General features: G+C 37.4%; 2 pseudogenes; both read right to left on the bottom strand.

Annotated features, from left to right (window-relative positions):
* Positions 1–10,460: 10,460 nt before the first annotated feature.
* Positions 10,461–11,278, bottom strand: LOC148776739 (olfactory receptor 4K1-like; annotated as a pseudogene).
* Positions 11,279–18,296: 7,018 nt separating this feature from the next.
* On the bottom strand, positions 18,297–19,231 carry LOC148776738 (olfactory receptor 4K1-like; annotated as a pseudogene).
* Positions 19,232–20,057: the final 826 nt, after the last annotated feature.

Here is a 20,057-nt window from a genome sequence, read left to right as displayed (position 1 = left end):
GGGTGTTCACTGGAAGGACTGATGCTAAAGCTGAAACTCCTATACTTTGGCCACCTTATGCGATGAGTTGACTCACTGGAAAAGACTCTGATGCTGGGAAGGATAGGGGGCGGGAGGAGAAGGGGACGACAGAGAATGAGATGGCTGGATGGCATCACCGACTCGATGGACATGAGTTTGAGTGAACTCCGGGCGTTGGTGATGGACAGAGAGGCTTGGCGTGCTGTGATTCATGGGGTCACAAAGAGTCAGACACGACTGAGTGACAGAACTGAACTGAACTGAACCATTATCTTCATAACCTACACCACAGTTTCAGTTCAGTTCAGTCACTCAGTTGTGTCCGACTCTTTGTGACCCCATGAATCGCAGCACGCCAGGCCTCTCTGTCCATCACCAACTCCCAGAGTTTACCCAAACTCATGTCCATCGAGTCGGTGATGCCATCCAGCCATCTCATCCTCTGTCGTCCCCTTCTCCTCCTGCCCCCAATCCCTGCCAGCATCATGATCTTTTCCAATGAGTCAGCACTTCACATGAGGTGGCCAAAGTATTGGGATTTCAGCTTTAGCATCAGTCCTTCCAGTGAACACCCAGGACTGATCTCCTTTAGGATGAACTGGTTGGATCTCCTTGCAGTCCAAGGGACTCTCAAGAGTCTTTTCCAGCACCACAGTTCAAAAGCATCAATTCCTCAGTGATCAGCTTTTTTCACAGTCCAACTGTCACATCCATACATGACCACTGGAAAAACCATAGCCTTGACTAGGCGGACCTTTGTTTTCAAAGTAATGTCTCTGCTTTTTAATATGCTGTCTAGGGTGATCATAACTTTCTTTCCAAGGAGTAAGCGTCTTTTAATTTCATGTCTGCAATCACCATCTGATGTGATTTTGGAGCTCCCCAAAATAAAATCAGCCACTGTTACCCCATCTATTTCCAATGAAGTGATGGGACCGGTTGCCATGATCTTAGTTTTCTGAATGTTGAGCTTCAAGCCAACTTTTTCACTCTCCTCTTTCACTTTCATCAAGAGGCTTTTTAGTTCCTCTTCACTTCTGTCATAATGGTGATGTCATCTGCATATCTGAGGTTATTGATATTTCTCCCAGCAATCTTGATTCCAGCTTGTGCTTCTTCCAGCCCAGTGTTTCTCATGATGTACTCTGCATATAAGTTAAATAAGCAGGGTGACAATATACAGCCTTGACATACTCCTTTTCCTATTTGGAACCAGTCTGTTGTTCCATGTCCAGTTCTAACTGTTTCTTCCTGACCTGCATACAGTTTTCTGAAGAGGCAGGTCAGGTGGTCTGGTATTCCCATCTCTTTCAGAATTTTCCACAATTTATTGTGATCCACACAGTCAAAGGCTTTGGCATGGCCTCAGGTCAAATAACAGGGAGGGAACACAGCCTAATCTCTTCAAGAAAATTAGAGATACCAAGGGAACATTTCATGCAAAGATGGGCTCAATAAAGGAAAGAAATGGTATGGACCTAACAGAAGCAGAAGATATTAAGAAGAGGTGGCAAGAATACACATAAGAATTATACAAAAAAAGATCGTTACGACCTTTATAATCATGATGGTGTGATCACTCACCCAGAGCCAGACATCCTGGAATGCAAACTCAAGTGGACCTTAGGAAGTATCACTATGAACAAAGCTAGTGGAGGTGATGGAATTCCAGCTGAGCTATTTCAAGTCATAAAAGATGATGCTGTGATATTGCTGAACTCAATATGTCAGCAAATTTGGAAAACTCAGCAGTGGCCACAGGACTGGAAAAGGTCAGTCTTCATCCCAATACCAAAGAAAAGCAATGCCAAAAAATGTTCAAACAACCGCACAATTGCACTCATCTCACACGCTAGCAAAGTATTGATCAAAATTCTCCAAGCCTGGCTTCTCTAGTATGTGAACTGTGAACTTCCATATGTTCAAGCTGGATTTAGAAAAGGCAGAGGAACCAGAGATCAAATTGCCAACATCCACTGGATCATGAAAAAGCAAGAGAGTTCCAGAAAAATATCTACTTCTGCTTTATTGATTATGCCAAAGCCTTTGACTGTGTGGATCACAATAAACTGTGGAAAATTCTGAAAGAGATGGGAATACCAGATGGGAATACCATCTGACCTACCTCCTGAGAAATCTGTATGCAGGTCAGGAAGCATCAGTTAGAACTGGACATGGAACAACAGACTGGTTCCAAATTGGGAAAGGAGTATGTCAAGACTGTATATTGTCATCCACCTTATTTAATTTATATGCCAAGTACATCATGAGAAATGCTGGAATGGATGAAGCACAAGCTAGAATCAAGATTTCAAGGAGAACTAGCAATAACCTCAGATATGCAGATGACACCACCCTTATGGTAGAAAGTGAAGAGGAACTAAAGGTCCTCTTTATGTGTGTGAAAGAGGAGAGTGAAAAAGTTGGCTTAAAGCTCAACATTCAGAAAACTAAGATCATGGCATCTGGTCCCATCACTTCACAGGAAATAGATGGGGAAACAGTGGAAACATTGGCTGACTTTATTTTTCTGGGCTCCAAAATCACTGCAGATGGTGACTGCAGCCATGAAATTAGAAGACGTTTGCTCCTTGGAAGAAAAGCTATGACCAACATAGACAGCAAATTAAAAAGCATTACTTTGTCAACAGAGGTCTATCTAGTCAAGGCTATGGTTTTTCCAGTATTCATGTATGGATGTGAGAGTTGGACTATAAATAAAGCTGAGCGCTGAAGAATTGATGCTTTTGAACTGTGGTGTTGGAGAAGATTCTTGAGAGTCCTTTGGACTCAAGGAGATCCAATGAGTCTATCCTAAAGGAAATCAGTCCTGAATATTCATTGGAATGACTGATGCTGAAGTTGAAACCCCACCACTTTGGCCACCTGATGTGAAGAACTGGCTCATTTGGAAAAGCTCTGATGCTGGGAATGATTGAAGCAGGAGGAGAAGGGAACGACAGAGGATGAGATGGCATCACTGATTCAATGGACATGAGTTTAGTAAGCTTTGGGAGTTGGTGATGGACAGGGAGGCCTGGCGTGCTGCAGTCCATGGGGTCACAGAGAGTCAGACACAACTGAGCCACTGAACTGAACTGAACTGAACTGAAAACCTTCTGGCTAATTCTGTTATCTTAAAATGTAAACTATGGGAGTAGGTCTAGGAAGATCTTTGCAACCTTGAGACATTCTTTGGACTTATTGTAATAGCTAATTTTAAAAGTATACAACCCCCGTGCTAGCACTAGCAAGTGGGTTTTCTCTGCTCCCCTTCTGATATCTATGTCAGAAGCTTTCTGTTCTTTTTCTTACATTAATAAAACTCTGCTACACAAAAACAAACAAATAAATAAATTTAGAAGAAATGTTTGGCTCAATGTATTGAAAGCTCATCAATCAGGTGCGAGCAGATTAGGATCATTATGCCTTCTTGATGGATTAAGCTCTTTACTATCACAGCATGTCTCTCTTTATTCTCAGTAATATTTCTTGTTCTGAAGTCTTCAGAGTCAGATATTGATTTGATTTCTTTGGTTCCCTTATAATTACTGTTTGCATTGTATGTCTTTTCTCCATCCTTTTATTTTGAGCAGTCTATGTCTTTATATTTAAAGTTGATTCCTTATACACAGCAAATAGCTGGTTCTTGCTTGTGGTTCATCTTGACAGTATCTGTCTCTTAGTGAAGTCCTTAGACCTTTCACATGTAATGACTTTAATGACTGTATACCTACTATCTTGCTATTTTTTTCTATTTATTTTATCTTTGGGACCCCAAGAATTCTCCAGGCCAGAATACTGGAGTGGGTAATCTTTCCCTTCTTCAAGGGATCTTCCCAACCCAGGGATGAAACCCAGGTCTCCCGCATTGCAGGTGGATACTTTACCAGCTGAGCCACATGGGAAGCTCTTTATTTTATCTATATCTGCTCATTTTTCCTACTCATTCTGTCCTCTATTGGATTTCTTTTTTTAGTTTTCTATTTTTTCTGTTGGTGTTATTTTACCTTTAAACTGATCTATAACTTTTATCTTCCACTTTATTAAATGATATTGTAACATCTTATCATATAAGTATACTTCTTTTTTATATAATGTTTTAATTTAAAATATTCACTTCATGTTATATCATTTACTTTGTCATGTTTTATTTTTTTGTTAGATGTGGAGCTTTAATCTTTAAAGAAACATTTTATTGATGTATGACTGATATACAAAGACTGTACATTTTTAATTGATACAGTTTGCTGAGTCTGAAGATAATTATACACCTGTGAGATTGTCACCACAATGTGTGTCAAAAACATATCCGTTACCTCTAAAAGTTTCTTTTTTATAGGTATTGCCTCTTTTGTAATAACATTCAGCATAAGACATACTCTCTAAACAAATTTCAAGTGTAAAATGAAATATTGTTTACTATAGTCACCATGATGTATTAGAACTCCAGAGCTTTTCATCTTTTAATAGAAACTCCTTTGTCTAAACTAGTATCTCCCTGTTTTCCTCCCCCTCAGGCAACTGCTACTCTCTGCTTCTATGAGATTTTCTATGATTTTGACTATTTTAGATTTCTTGTATAAGTGATACCATGTAATATTTATTCTTCTGTGTCTGGTTTATTGCACTTAGTATAAAGTTCTCCAGGTTGCAGTATTTAAATGTTTTAGGGTGAATTTTTTTTTAACTATTCACTTAGTTAATCTTTAAAGTTTATCTGAATTCAATTTGCTGTGAATCCCACCTCCTTCTACTTCCTGTTTATAAATTTTTTTTTAATTTTGTTGACAGTGTTTTGTTTTCTGAACTAGCACTTCAGTTTAGTAGATAACAATGCTATTTATAGGTACTATTAAATGCTTTGTGCCTCATATTGAAGTTTTCAGCCATAGATATTCTTTTCTGTTCTGAGTTAATGAAAGTTTTGTTTTTCAACAATGACTGTTTTTAAAGACTTTTCCCATGTATTGAGATAATCATATGTTTATTTTCTTGTATTTTTGTTAGTAAAGTGAATTATATTGAATGATAGTCAAATTTCAAACCAATATTATATTTCTGGGTATCTTAAACTAGATCATCACTTTTGCTTCCTGTTTTTACATATTCTTGAATTTGTATTGCTGTTTTTAAAGGAATATTTTATACTTCTTTTTAAGTGAAATTGGCTTAAAAAATTCCCTTATAATGATGCCTGTAAAATTTTAGAATGAAGTTTATTCTGGTTTCATTGGATGGAGGAATGCTCTTCCAGAAAGGGGAAGAAATATCAATCTCTGTCTTCAATGGCATTCTTACATGAAAGGAGTCACAATTTTTTTTTTTTATTTATGACTAGCTTTATCCAATTCTTAATGGGGACTCTATTTTCTAGAGTCCATAATGTATAATATTTATAAATATTTAATTTTGTGCTTGAGAATTGGGAATTTATTTGTAAAGATAGAAGATGCCTAGATAAATTTATTAAGTTATAAATACAGACATATTTTGATAAATATACCAGATTGCTTTCTAAAAATTTATCTGCAATTTTTGACTAAAGAGAACTTCCATATTTCCACATTTTCAGTCTTATTTTATTCCTTATCAGTATAACAGAGAACATAACACTTCTCTCTTGTTTTAAATTATATTTTTACTACCTAATAGATTGACTTTTTTTCTGTTTGTGTTTATCATTTGCATAGCTTTTCATGAAATTTGCTGCCTATGATATATGACTCATAAGTGTTTAGAAATAGTAAAATATGGTTGTCATTTGAGAATTAGGTTTTATAACACACATAATGTATAGAACATATGTCAATTCTCTTCAATTCAATTACAGTGACTCTTAGGCCAGTAAATTTTTATTTTAATCTGGTGAGAGGTATTAGCACACTCTGAAAAAGACTATATTTAGTCCTGAATATACAGGGAAATAAGAGAGGGAATCACCAAGGCAAATCATAACAGTGCCCACCCCAACGTTGTTCAGGTGGTGTTTCCCTGTCAGGTTATCAGAGTAGGATGATCTTGTGTCAATCAAGTAACCAACATAGCTTCACCAAAAGCACTAACTAATAATTCGATATCTTTTCTAATTACAATGCTGTGACTATTTGATTTGTTTTATAATTACAATTTCAGTGGAACTTGACAAATTCCCCCAAGTTTCTTGCAATTATCAACAAGTTGGCATTTCTGGGTCTGTAAGTCTGTGGGCCAAAACTTGCACTACGGCAATTCATTAAATTGGTATCAATTATGAGGTTTTCTGGTGGTTGGCCAGCAAAATGTGCTCCGCTGGTCATACCCTTCTGCAATTCGAATACAGAGTAAGTTCTGTGAGTCTTTGTTTCCTTAATGTTCAGTCATTTACATGAAGCCAGAGTTCTTTCTTAGTCTCCTCTGACGACAACATCGACATAAATTAAGTAAAAAGTTGCTGAAAAGTATTGAGCTACATTGAATTGAACAAAGCTGAACATTACCACACTGAGACTATTAACACTTCATATGTTTATAACATACCATTATAAACATATGTTTATGATGTCTATTATATCCTTTACTTGCTTTTATTATCTGGTAATGAACTTTTTAATAGATATCTTGACTTCAGTTGAAATCTTTTACTGAACACGGAACTATGGCTTTGCCTCTTTTGTAAAACCTGTCATTTCTCATTTGAATAATATTCATATCAGTTCAGTTCAGTTCAGTCGCTCAGTCGTGTCCGACTCTCCGCGACCCCATGAATCACAGCACGCCAGGCCTCCCTGTCCATCACCAACTCCCGGAGTACACTCAAAGTCATGTCCACAGTGTCGGTGATGCCATCCAGCCATCTCATTCTCTGTCGTCCCCTTCTCCTCCCGCCCCTAACCTTTCCCAGCATCAGAGTCTTTTCCAGTGAGTCAACTCGTCGCATGAGGTGGCCAAAGTATTGCAGTTTCAGCTTTAGCATCAGTCCCTCCAATGAACATCCAGGACTGACCTCCTTTAGAATGGACTGGTTGGATCTCCTTGCAGTATAAGGAACTCTCAAGAGTCTTCTCCAACACCACAGTTCAAAAGCATCGATTCTTCGGCGGTCAGCTTTCTTCACAGTCCAACTCTCACATCCATACATGACCACGTGAAAAACCATTGCCTTGACTAGACGGACCTTGGTTGGCAAAGTAATGTCTCTGCTTTTTAATATCCTATCAAGGTTGGTCATAATTTTCCTTCCAAGGAGCAAGCGTCTTTTAATTTCATGGCTGCAATCAGCATCCGCAGTGATTTTGGAGCCCAAAAATATAAAGTCTGACACTGTTTCCACTGTCTTTCCATCTATTTCCCATGAAGTGATGGGACCAGATGCCATGATCTTTGTTTTCTGAATGTTGAACTTCAAGCCAACCTTTTCACTCTCCTCTTTCACTGTCATCAAGAGGCTTTTGAGTTCCTCTTCACTTTCTGCCATAAGGGTGGTGTCATCTGCATATCTGAGGTTATTGATATTTCTCCCAGCAATCTTGATTCCAGCTTGTGCTTCTTCCAGCCCAGCGTTCCTCATGATGTACTCTGCATATAAGTTAAATAAGCAAGGTGACAATATACAACCTTGACGTACACCTTTTCCTATTTGGAACCAGTCTGTTGTTCCATGTCCAGTTCTAACTGTTGCTTCCTGACCTGCATACAGGTTTCTCAAGAGGCAGGTCAGGTGGCCTGGGATTCCCATCTCTTTCAGAATGTTCCACAGTTTATTGTGATCCACACAGTCAAAGGCTTTGGCATAGTCAATGAAGCAGAAATAGATGTTTTTCTGGAACTCTCTTGCTTTCTCCATGATCCAGTGGATGTTGGCAATTTGATCTCTGGTGCCTCTGCCTTTTCTAAAACCTGCTTGAACATCTGGGAGTTCACGGTTTACACACTGCTGAAGCCTGGCTTGGAGAATTTTGAGCATGACTTTACTAGCGTGTGAGATGATAGCCTGTTTTTAATAAATTTAAGTTTATTAAAGTCATATCCAATGAAGTAACCTCACACCCTCACGTGTGGACAACAAATGTGATAAGGAGATCAGATTGCTGCAGGGTACAAGGTCTCAAAGATGTGACTGAGGTAAGGACAATCTAGTTTTCCACTAGTTTCCTATTTCATCACTCCAAATGTCTCATGTGTATCAAACAACATTATAACTTACCTGAAAATCAGTGTTTTGAAGATTTTATCCTTTCTATGGCACTTACTGCATGTGCTTGCATGTTAAACTTTTGGTATATTGATAAATATGGTAATAGAACAGTAATTGTCTTACAATCAAAGTAATAAAAAGAAAAACACAATTACATCTTCAGTTAAAAAATGGCATTTGGATTCAAAGCTAACACAAATAGAATAAACACCCCCTGGCATGAATCAGTGATGTGGTGATAACAGTGATAGATCTGTGACTAATAAGGGGCTGAATCAATTATGCTCACCTTCTTTATCACAGTCATTCCCTGATTTGGTGAGATGTTTCTGAAATTTCACTTAATTTTTTTTTAAAGTATGGGATATATTTCATAATTATTAATATGTGCACTTTCTGTGATTAGTTTGAAATTTAAACTCGCACATGAATTAAACAAATCACTGTCTATTTCAGTCAGTTCAGCTCAGTCGCTCAGTCGTGTCCGACTCTTAGCAACCCCATGAACCACAGCACGCCAGGCCTCCCTGTCCATCACCAACTCCCGGAGTTCACTCAAACTCATGTCCATCGAGTCGGTGATGCCATCCAGCAACCTCATTCTCTGTCGTCCCCGTCTCTTCCTACCCCCAATCGCTCCCAGCATCAGAGTCTTTTCCAGTGAGTCAACTCGTTGCATGAGGTGGCCAAAGTATTGGAGTTTCAGCTTTAGCATCAGTCCTTCCAATGAACACCCAGGACTGACCTCCTTTAGAATGGACTGGTTGGATCTCCTTGCAGTCCAAGGGACTCTCAAGAGTCTTCTCCAGCACCACAGTTCAAAAGCATCAATTCTTCAGCGATCAGCTTTCTTCACAGTCCAACTCTCACATCCATACATGAACACGGGAAAAACCATAGCCTTGACTAGATGGACCTTGGTTGGCAAAGTAATGTCTCTGCTTTTTAATATGCTGTCTAGGCTGGTCATAACTTTCCTTCCCAGGAGTAAGCGTCTTTTAATTTCACGGCTGCAATCAGCCTGTTTAGATATCCTATAATTATTTTTAGCTGGTAGGTTTATTATCAATGATATAAATAAAATCTGTAAAGTGCTATGACAGTTGTCCCAGAAAGAATAAGACTACTCTTATAATTTGAATTATGGCCTTGGTGATGCTGCTGCTGCTAAGTCGCTTCAGTCGTGTCCGACTCTGTGCGACCCCATAGACGGCAGTCCACCAGGCTCTGCCCTCCCTGGGATTCTCCAGGCAAGAACACTAGAGTGGTTGCCATTTCCTTCTCCAATGCATGAAAGTGAAAAGTGAAAGTGAAGTCACTCAGCCATGTCCCACTCTTCGCGACCCCATGGACTGCCGCCTACCAGGTCCTCGGTCCATGGGATTTTCCAGGCAAGAGTACTGGAGTGGGGTGCCATCGCCTTCTCCGTGGTGATGCTATTGATATGTTATTTGCTTCAAATTCAGAGCATCAAAACTCAGTCCTATCATTAATACTATAGTATTTGGGGTATTTAAAATTTAACATAAATAATAAATATAATTTAAAATTTATGAACAGTATTGCCTTATTTATGAATGTGGAATATTTGCAACTACTTATAGGAATCAAGTTATTAGCTGAAATAATTATGAACTATAACTTATGAAAGCAATTTTCATTTAGCTTATAATGTCAAAGCAGTTTCTATTTTTAGCACTAAATTGCTTTCTATGCTACTCCAGTCAAGTTAGATGTGTTTGCTAATCTGATTTAATATGGAGATATCTTTAAAAGGTTGCAAGATTTTTTAACAAGACTTATATAAAGGACATTATAAATTTTAATATATGTAGCTACTGTTTGGGGGCTTCCCTTGTGTCTCAGACAGTAAAGAATCTGCCTGCAATGTGGGAGACCTCAGTTCAATACCTGGGCTGGGAAGATCCCCTGAAGATGGGTATAGCAACCCACTCCAGTATTCTGGCCTGGAGAATCAGAGGAGCCTGGCAGGCTACAGTCCATGGGGTCCCAGAGTCAGATACGACTGAGCAACTAAGCACAGCACAGCACAGTTACCATTTCAGGGAAGATGAAGTGAGCCACAGAATATCAAAACTGGTAACATAATATGCAGTTCTGCATTGCATTTGCCAACTTTAGAGTGACAAATCAGGTCCTATAATCAGAAAGACTAATTATGATAGAAACACAGTGATAACAACTACACAGGGGCATTACAAAGAACAAGAAGAAAGGACTTGTGTTGCTTCATCACAGTTGTCTAAAAGGCTTCCTTGGAACCCACATGTTGGTTCCTTAGTTTCTTCATGGCTTCCTTTACATCTTTATTCCTTAGGGTGTAAATCATAGGGTTAAGAAGAGTAGTGAATCCAGTAAAATACACAGAGATAAATTTATCAACTGTGAAGCTTTCAAAGGGCCAAAAGTAGATAAAGATTAATGGGCCAAAGAACAGAACTACAACAGTAATGTGGGCAGACAGAGTGGAAAGTGCCCTGGATGTCCCACCAGAGGCTTGGCGATGGACAGTAGCAAGGATGATAGTGTAAGAAATGAGCAAAAGGAGAAAACAGATAAGTGACAACAGGCCACTACTTGTGAGCACCAGGATCCCTAAAACATAGGTGTCCAAGCAGACAAGTTTAATCACGAGGGGGAGATCACAAAAGAAATTGTCTACCTTGTTGGGTCCACAGAAAGGAAGATCTATTGTGAATAACAGGTGACTGGCTGAGTGCAAGCAAGATGCCAATGGCCCAGGAGACCCCCACCAGGACAGTGCACAGTCTTCGGCTCAGGATGGTCATGTAATGCAGAGGTTTGCATATAGCGATATATCTATCATAGGCCATGGCAACAAGAAGTACCATCTCACTGCCCCCAAAAACATGCAAGAAAAAAATCTGTGACATGCATCCCTTGAAAGTGATGGTCTTGTGTTCACTGAGGAAATCTGCAATCACCTTGGGAGTGGCAAATGTAGCCTGACAGACATCAGTGAAGGAGAGATTGCTAAGAAAAAAGTACATTGGAGAATGCAATCGAGTCTGTAATCACTGTGAGAATAAGAATGTTTCCCAACACTGCAGCATCATAAAACACAGAGAAGACAAAGAAAAGGAAGAGCTGGAGTTCCCGAGAGCTAGACAGGCCCAACAAAATGAATTCAGTAACCACTGACTTATTGATCCATCCATTAACTGAATCTGGGCTGCTCAAGTTATCTAAAGGGAAAAAAAAAATTATTTAAAAAAATAACAGATAAGGGTATTATTATTATTTCTAGGAATTTATATTTTCCTTGTGTTACATAACTATACAAATTGTCATTTACTTTTGCATTTATGGATTGGCTAGATAAAAGATGGATAAAGATTTACCCAATTAATAGTTGTCAATATGGAAGGAAGGGAAAATTTGATTTGATATTACATACCAATACACTTTTTATAGAAGTGTGCAAGATCTCAATAGCACTTTGAAAGTCCCATGTACCATACTTATACATTCAGATTACAAGTTCAAAAGATGAATCCGATGCCTTTTACAGAATCTTGGAGGGACAAGAAATTTAGGCCAAGTGCAAAGAGATGAAAATCAGACCAGTTACTTTAGCAATGACATTGGAGAAATAAGTGAGATGTGTCCATGCATTTGAGAAAATCTGCAGTGATAATAAGAGAGAGAAATTAATTTGTAACAAGTTAAGCTACTATGAGTGACAAATTACTTTCACTTTTCTATATTAAAACAATTTGAGTTTTATATGATTTAGTAGTTAAAATGTTTTCCGAGAACCTCAGAAGCATATGTTCTTTTCAATCACTCTTTATTTCTCTCCATATGATCTCCTTTTCACAACAGTTGAATATAATATTATTTAATCAGACCTTCAAAGCACTTCAAAGATGGAACTGAATGTAATTTAATTACTATGATATGTTTGTTCTTTAAACATATTTGTACCACTTATGTTTGCTGGTCATTTTTTAATCTCTTCTTTCTCTGATGAGTTTTTCACAATAACAAAAGTGTTTTTGCAAAGTCAACTGAAAATATAATTTATATATTAACAAATAATACAAATTGCCTGCTCTGTACCATGCAACCTTATGGACTCTGGAGCCAAAGCAATGCGAAAAAAAGGAGGGGAAATGTGCCCCACCTTCATTTGGTTATATCCTAAAGAAATGGTGGGACTGGCAGAGGCAATGGAGACAAAATATATATTATGTCATTTAGTGAGAAGTGCTTCAGAGAAAATAAAGCAGGGCAAAGGAATATGGACTAACCAAGTGATCATAAAAGCCTCTCTGGGTAGGTTACATTTCAGCAGCAACTAAAGAAAATGAAGAGCAAGCCTTGAGGAAATCTACTTCAGACAAAAGGAATAGCAAACGTGCAATAAATTGTTTATGTGAAATAAGCATTCTCTTGAAAAACATCAGTATAATTTTGGCTGGTTTATTAGAAACTAAATAATGGAAACTTAGCTTTTAACCTTACTATGAAATTGGCATAATCGACTTTTTTGAACAATAATCTGCCTCATAGGCTTAAACAATTTTAGAAAGCTGTTAATTCAGTCTATTAATTGGGCTTCACTGGTGGTTCAGAGGTTAAAGCGTCTGCCTCCAATGCGGGAGATCCCGGTTCGCTCCCTGGGTCGGGAAGATCCCCTGGAGAAGGAAATGGTAACCCACTCCAGTATTCTTGCCTGGAGAATCCCATGGACGGAGAAGCCTGGTAGGCTATACTCCACGGGGTCGCAAAGAGTCAGACACGACTGAGCGACTGAACGGAACGGAACGGAATTCAGTCTTAAAATATGGACACACACTAAAAACCTAGTCTTTCTTGTTTTCTAAAAAGAAATACAGATATAAAATTGCATTCCAAATTCTATACATATACTTCTGTATACAGAATTTGAAAAGCAATTTATATTTTTATTTAAATGTGTGGTGATAATTGTGTCATTCAAAATAAAATTGAAATGATCTGTGATTTCTTGTAAGAACCCTTGAAATGAAGCTTATGGCCAGATCTCAGAAACTGAGAAAATTTTTCTGTGTCTGTAGTCACATTCAATGATAGCTGCATGAGATATATTGTATTATTTAGTAAAGGTAAGACATCCACATCCGCATTTTAAAATATAAAAATTACTAATTACTTTTTTGTGTTACTCATAGAATCTTATGCCTTTTAAAACATCTTCCTATAGTGTATCAATGTATATACAAGGCTTGACAAGAGTTTTCGAAGTGATAAATGCAAAATCTATTGAGTTATTAAAATGACAATTTTTTGCCCGATTCTATTCTCTATCACCATATCTATTTTTTCAAAATAATTTAGCTATATGCTTACCTTCACCTGGTAAGCATCGACGTGTTAGCAGTGACAATAATCAAATAAGTCTAATGTTTTATTTCAGATTTTAGAATCTCATATACAAACTCCAAGCTCTTTTTTTTTAATTTAATTCTTTTATATTGGAGTATAGCTGACTTACAATATTGTGTTAGTTTCAGGTGTATAGCAAAGTGATTCAATTCTACATATACATATATCCATTCTTTTTCAGATTCTTGTCCCATATAGGCTATTACAGAATCTTGTCATCTCAAGTCTATAAATACTTTAGCCCAGAATCCCTTTAACTCTGAATGCTAATATCTATATTTAATTTTTTGCTTCATGTGATTAAATTCCACATAACAGTTTTGAGCGAAATCACAGGGGAGCAATAATAGGTTGAAGAAAAGAAACCTCCAAAACCTATTGGCTTTAAAAAAAAAAAAAAAGATTGAGTCACAAGAGCCCATAAGACAATGTTTGAATACCATACTACATGCCCCCAAATCTCAGATAACCAATCCCATGGACTGCAATAGCCCATTAAAAAAAACTTCCTTTAGTGAGGTCATCTTGCTGTGGGAATTATTAACATACTTCAAGTTGTTTTTCTAAAAACAAGATGATAAAAGCGTTTATTTGTCTATAATTGAAAGCAAAGTACATATCACAAGAGGGAAATGTAGTGACCTAGGAGTCTGCAACAGCAGTTACTCTTGTTTAACAAGCTGTCTCCCTCCATGTGCCTTTGTCTAAAGTGGCAAAGACAATAAACACCAGCCTAAATGCCCAGAGCAGGAATATGTATCATAAGAAATATCAGTCTCCAATGGGCCTAAGATAATTAGAATCTTTTCTTTAATCCTTTGCTTTTATCTTTTTATGGAAATATCTATGATGAAGTTTTTGAAACTCCATATCTTATAATAAGCTACCCCTCAAAATCCAATATTTTCATTGTCTTTGCTCATTACTTAACCAAACATCAGAATCAAACAGAAAGTCATTTGGGCATACAGTGGGTAAAACTGCTTAGATACACAAGTAGTTTGCTTTTGGATATTGTGGAAAGAGGTCTCAGAGCAGTGAAAGGACTGAGGTCTACAGAGAAGAGCAGGTGACAGCAAGAAAGGGAAACTTGGTGAGCCAATAAAGAAGCCCAGGTTTCTCTGAATTCTCTATTGATAGACCAGCTTCCTTCTTGATATCTTTCTCTTTAATATTTCACAGATATTTCAATTCTTCTGTTTCCAAACCTATTCCCCATCCCCAGCTAATGGCATTTCTTTTGCCTCAGCATTTTCAGCCAGAAACTTAGTACCTTCTTTTTCCTCAGTCTTTTTCTATATACTACTTTGTATTATTTCAAAATATTCCATTTATTAAATTATATTCATTATATTCATTTTAACTCCCCTGTCTAAACCGTCATCATTTTTCTCCTCAAATGTTTCAAGATCTTCTGATCATCTGAACTTTTACCATTGACTTTTTTAAATCGATTCCTCCAGTTTGATCTTTAAAAATAAAGTAAAACCATAAGTCATGCCAACCTTTAAAATAAAGCAGGCAGTTACCTTAAGGGTGTTTGCTTCAGTTCAGCTCAGTCACCCAGTCGTGTCCGACTCTTTGTGACCTGATGGACTGTAGCACCCCAGGCTTCCCTGTCCATCACCAAATGCTGGAGCCTACACAAACTCATGTCCATCACGTTGGTGATGCCACCCAAGCATCTCATCCTCCATTGTCCCCTTTTTCTCCTGCCTTCAATCTTTCCCAGCATCAGGGTCTTTTCAAATGAGTCAGTTCTTCACATCAAGTGGCCAAAGTATTGTAGTTTCAGCTTCAGCGTCAGTCCTTCTAATGAATATTCAGGACTGATAACCTTTAGGATAGACTGGTTGGATCTCCTTGCAGTCTATGGGACACAAGAGTGTTCTCCAACACCACAGTTCAAAAGCATAAATTTTTCGGCACTCAGTTTTCTTTATAGTCCAACTCTCACATCCATACATGACTACTGGAAAAACCATACGTTTGACTAGATGGACCTTTGTTGGTAAAGGAACATCTCTGCTTTGTAATATGCTATCTAGGTTGGTCATAACTTTTCTTCCAAAGAGTAAGTGTCCTTTAATTTCATGGCTGTAGTCACCATCTGCAGTGATTTTGGAGTCCAAAAATATAGAGTCTCTCACTGTTTCCATTGTTTCCCCATCTATTTGCCATGAAGTGACGGGACTGGATGCCATGGGTATTTGCTTACTGACTTATAAAACCTCTTTACAAATTAAAGATATTACCCCTGTAGATAATACTGCTTGTCACCTAATTTTTCTTTTGACTTTATTTGTGATAGAATTTAAAAAAAAAAAAAAAAAAACTAAAACTTTTGTGGGAATTAACGCAGTCATATTTGCCAACTATTTTTTTAACTTTTTGACTTCTGAATTTTTTTATCAAACTCAATGTGACAGGTTGTGCCCAATCACTAAAATCCCAAGTAGAGCCAACAATGATTAGAAAGTGGAAGAACGTGTCTCTGGTAGTACAAGGAACTGGCCAAATCAAATGACCACTCACAAATTCTAATTTCCCTCTTTCTCCTACTGTTCTCCCTCACCTCCATTTTTCCTTGTGTCACCTACTCCTCCTCTACCTCAGTATTTGACTACTGAGGATCAGAGCAGCTAAATGACAGTTTTTCAAGGGTACTATTGGCAACTCTCCATTTTCACCTGCAAGTCAGAGTTAAAAGGGAAAAAAATACTACGAACAATATCATGAATGCATTAATGGTTATTACATATTTAAAATGTTTTGGCACTATATAAAATTCGTTTAAAAAAAAAAAGTCATGTTAAAGGAACATTACCATGTTTGATATTGTACAAATGAATTTGACCTGAACTCTAAAGTTCCAAGAATTCTTAGCTAATAATTAGTATCATGGTTCTAAAAGACTGTCTATATCTAAGACTCAGCTGGCTCTGATTTATCATGCAGAGTTAATATCTAAACACACAGTCACTAAGTTATGTTTTAAAATATAATTAAAATACTGAACCCAATGTGATGACAATTGCAGGCTTTCTATTTTCTGTTAAGCAACTTTTTTCTTTGTAGAATACATTTAGTCTTTTTGTTATAAGGCCTTTTTCATAAGGCAAAGGGAGAAGTACATAAGAAACCTTTGGCCAGCGAATGAAACAATAATTTGTTGTTCAGTCACTAAGTCTCTTCTGACTCCTTGTGACCACATGGACTGCAGCATGCCAAGCTCCCCTGTACTTCACTATCTCCCACAGTTAGCTCAAACTCATGTCCATTGAGTCAGTGATGCCATCCAACCATCTCATCCTCTGTTGTCCTCTTCTCCTCTTGCCCTCAATCTTTCCCAGCAGCAGGGTCTTTTTCAGATGATGTGTTGCTTCACATCAGGTGGCCAAAGTATTGGAGCTTCAGCTTCAGCATCAGTCCTTCCAATGAATATTCAGGGCTGATTTCCTTTAGGATTGACTGGTTTGATCTCCGTGCTGTCCAAGGACTCTCAAGAGTCTTCTCCAGCACAGATTTTAAAACCTTATTACCAGGTGGTGCTAGTGGTAAAGAACCTGATTGCCAATGCAGGAAATAATAAGAGATCTGGGTTCAATCCCTGGGTCAGGAAGATTCCCTGGAGAAGGGCGTGGCAATCCACTCCAATATCCTTGCCTGAAGAATCCCATGGACAGAGCAGCCTGGCAAGCCACAGTCCATAGTGTCGCAAAGAGCCGGACATGACTGAAGCGACTTAGCATGCTTGCAAAGCATTATTACAAGTACAAGAATTTTACATTCTCTCTTCTGTGTTCCAAGAAATAAGAAAGAATAGATCCGAGTTTCAAAAAAATTTTGTCATTTTTGTGCATTTGTATGTTTTAGGTACATAAGAAATTGACTTTTTCTGTGAATTTAAATATTCTATATCTGATGTATTTGCAGACAATTTCAAAGATATTTGCAATTTTTATGACTAATGTAGAACTCATTATAACTAACTTTTTCTACTTAAAAATAAGTAGACTAGGGAAATAGATAAGTATGCTGCTGATAGCAACAAATATCTAGAAAAAGTTTTGTAATGAATAGATATGTATATCAAATAATCTAGAAAAAACAGAAAAAATTTATTGGGACATAGCAGCAGATAGGAAAAACTATAAATAACTAAAAATTTTCAATACATGAGGAAAAGATAAGCTAAAAATCATGCAAGAAATGTATACAAGTGAGGTGAAATCTATGTTTTAAAACAATGTTTTTCCACCATGTCAATTTATAGAAAAAAATATTATGAATAAGTTGATAGAGCCTAACAGAAACATAATTTACTTGCATGTTTTGATTACAAGGCATAAAAATTACACAAGTTCAATTGAAGAGAATCACAAACTTAGTAACATGAATAGCTTTTTTTGTAGATTAGAATCTCTAAATTATTTATAAAATATTTTGAAAGGTTACTAAATATTTTCAAGAGAATTTGTACTTTAGAATTATGAAGTATGAAAAAGTGGTCAAAATTAAATAGCAAACCAAGAACTGGTTTTATGCAATTCCTTTGCAGTTGGGGAAAAAATCTAATTCTGTAATTGAATAACCCCAGTCATTAGCAAAAATAATTGGCTTGATGCTGTGATCCAGTAGGGGCTTTTCATTTCCATTGCATATTTATGTTCCTTCATGGTGTGTCCTAGTTTTTCCAGAAGCTCATATGACGGTTTCTCAATTTTCTCATGGCTGATTTAAATCTTCATTTCTCAGAGAGTAGATGATGGGATTCAACAGGGGTGTGCAAACAGTGTAAAACACAGAAAGGAACTTATCCAGCGAAAGTCTGCTAAAAGGCCATATATAAAAATAAATGCAAGGCCCAAAGAAAAGAATGACCACCGTGATATGGGCAGTTAATGTAGAAAGTGCCTTGGATGATCCGCTGGAGGAACGGTGACAGACAGTGATCAAAATGACAGTGTAGGAAATAATTAAAGCCAGAAAACAGCTCAGTGATATCAGGCCACTGTTAGTTAGGGTCATAATTTCCATTTCGTAAGTATCCATGCAAGCCAACTCTACTACCAGGGGAAGGTCACAAAAGAAGCTGTCTACCTCATTGGGGCCACAGAATGGCAGATCCACTGTAAAAGCCAAGTGGCTCACAGAATGAAGAATACCCACAGCCCAGGAAATAAACACAAAAATTATACATAGTCTTCGATTCATAATTGTGCTATAGTGTAGAGGCTTACAAATGGCTATAAATCTGTCACATGCCATAGCTACAAGCAACATCATCTCACTCCCAACAAAACTGTGAAGAAGGAATATTTGGGCCATGCAACCCTCAAAAGAAATAGTTTTGTGCTCCACAAAAAAGTCCACAAGCATCTTGGGGGTGGCAAATTTAGATTGGCAGATATCAATGAAAGATAGATTACTGAGCAGGAAGTACATAGGAGAGTTCAAATGGACGTCAGAGGAAACAACAACAATAATCATGGTGTTGCCCAAAATTGATGCCACATACACTATTGAGAAGATGGCAAAGAAGAAAAGCTGAAGTTCCCAAGAATTAGAGAGTCCCAGAAGCACAAACTCTGACACCATTGATTCATTTGTGTAAGCCATGTTTCCAATCTACTGTTACCTAAGTAAAAAAAATCAGGAAAATGTCACAATGATTGACACTTATCTAGTATATATACAAAAGAAATATGATAAGTTTTCAATTAAAAGTTAACTTAATGAGACTATGTAAATAGTCAATAAACTAGTATTTAACATCTATGTCTGCTGTGGAAAGCAGAAGTGAGAAACAAAGATAATTAGATATGGATCCTATCATAGAGAGATAAGATATTCATATTAACATTAAAAATATAAAATCAGAAACATGCAAACAATACCTGATGAAATAATACCATGCTGCTGCTGCTGCTGCTAAGTCACTACAGTCGTGTCCGACTCTGTGCGACCCCATAGACGGCAGCCCACCAGGCTCTGCCATCCCTGGGATTCTCCAGGCAAGAACACTGGAGTGGGTTGCCATTTCCTTCTCCAAAATAATACCATAGATATTAGCAAAATGAAATTAACTATGCCAAAGTGGTAAGGTAACATATCATGGGGTATGTATCATTTTAGCTAAAACTATTTAAAAGCTTGTAATTTGCTAGGCAAAACTGAAGGAAAAGGCTATTTTAAGCATGGGGAATAGCAGAACTAAAGCTACAAGTGTGAAAACATGAAAGGCATATTCAGAGAGCCATGAGCTCAGTGGCTTGGCTGGAGGAGGGTGTGTTAAGGAACAGTAAAAATGAAGTTGGGAATGGTAGGTTAGGAGTAAATCATGGATTCAATTAGCCTTAAATGTAATTCTAGTGGGTTACATGAATGTTCTCCAAACTGAGAATCATAAAGTGACACTGCTTTAGAAAGCTTAATAGAAGCAATT

This window comes from Moschus berezovskii, chromosome 9 (genome assembly GCF_049115385.1).
Source record: "Moschus berezovskii isolate FMDL1 chromosome 9, NW_MosBer_1.0, whole genome shotgun sequence".
NCBI lineage: Eukaryota > Metazoa > Chordata > Mammalia > Artiodactyla > Moschidae > Moschus > Moschus berezovskii.
Note: the sequence above shows the minus strand (reverse complement) of the source record. Positions and strands in the feature narration are given on the sequence as shown.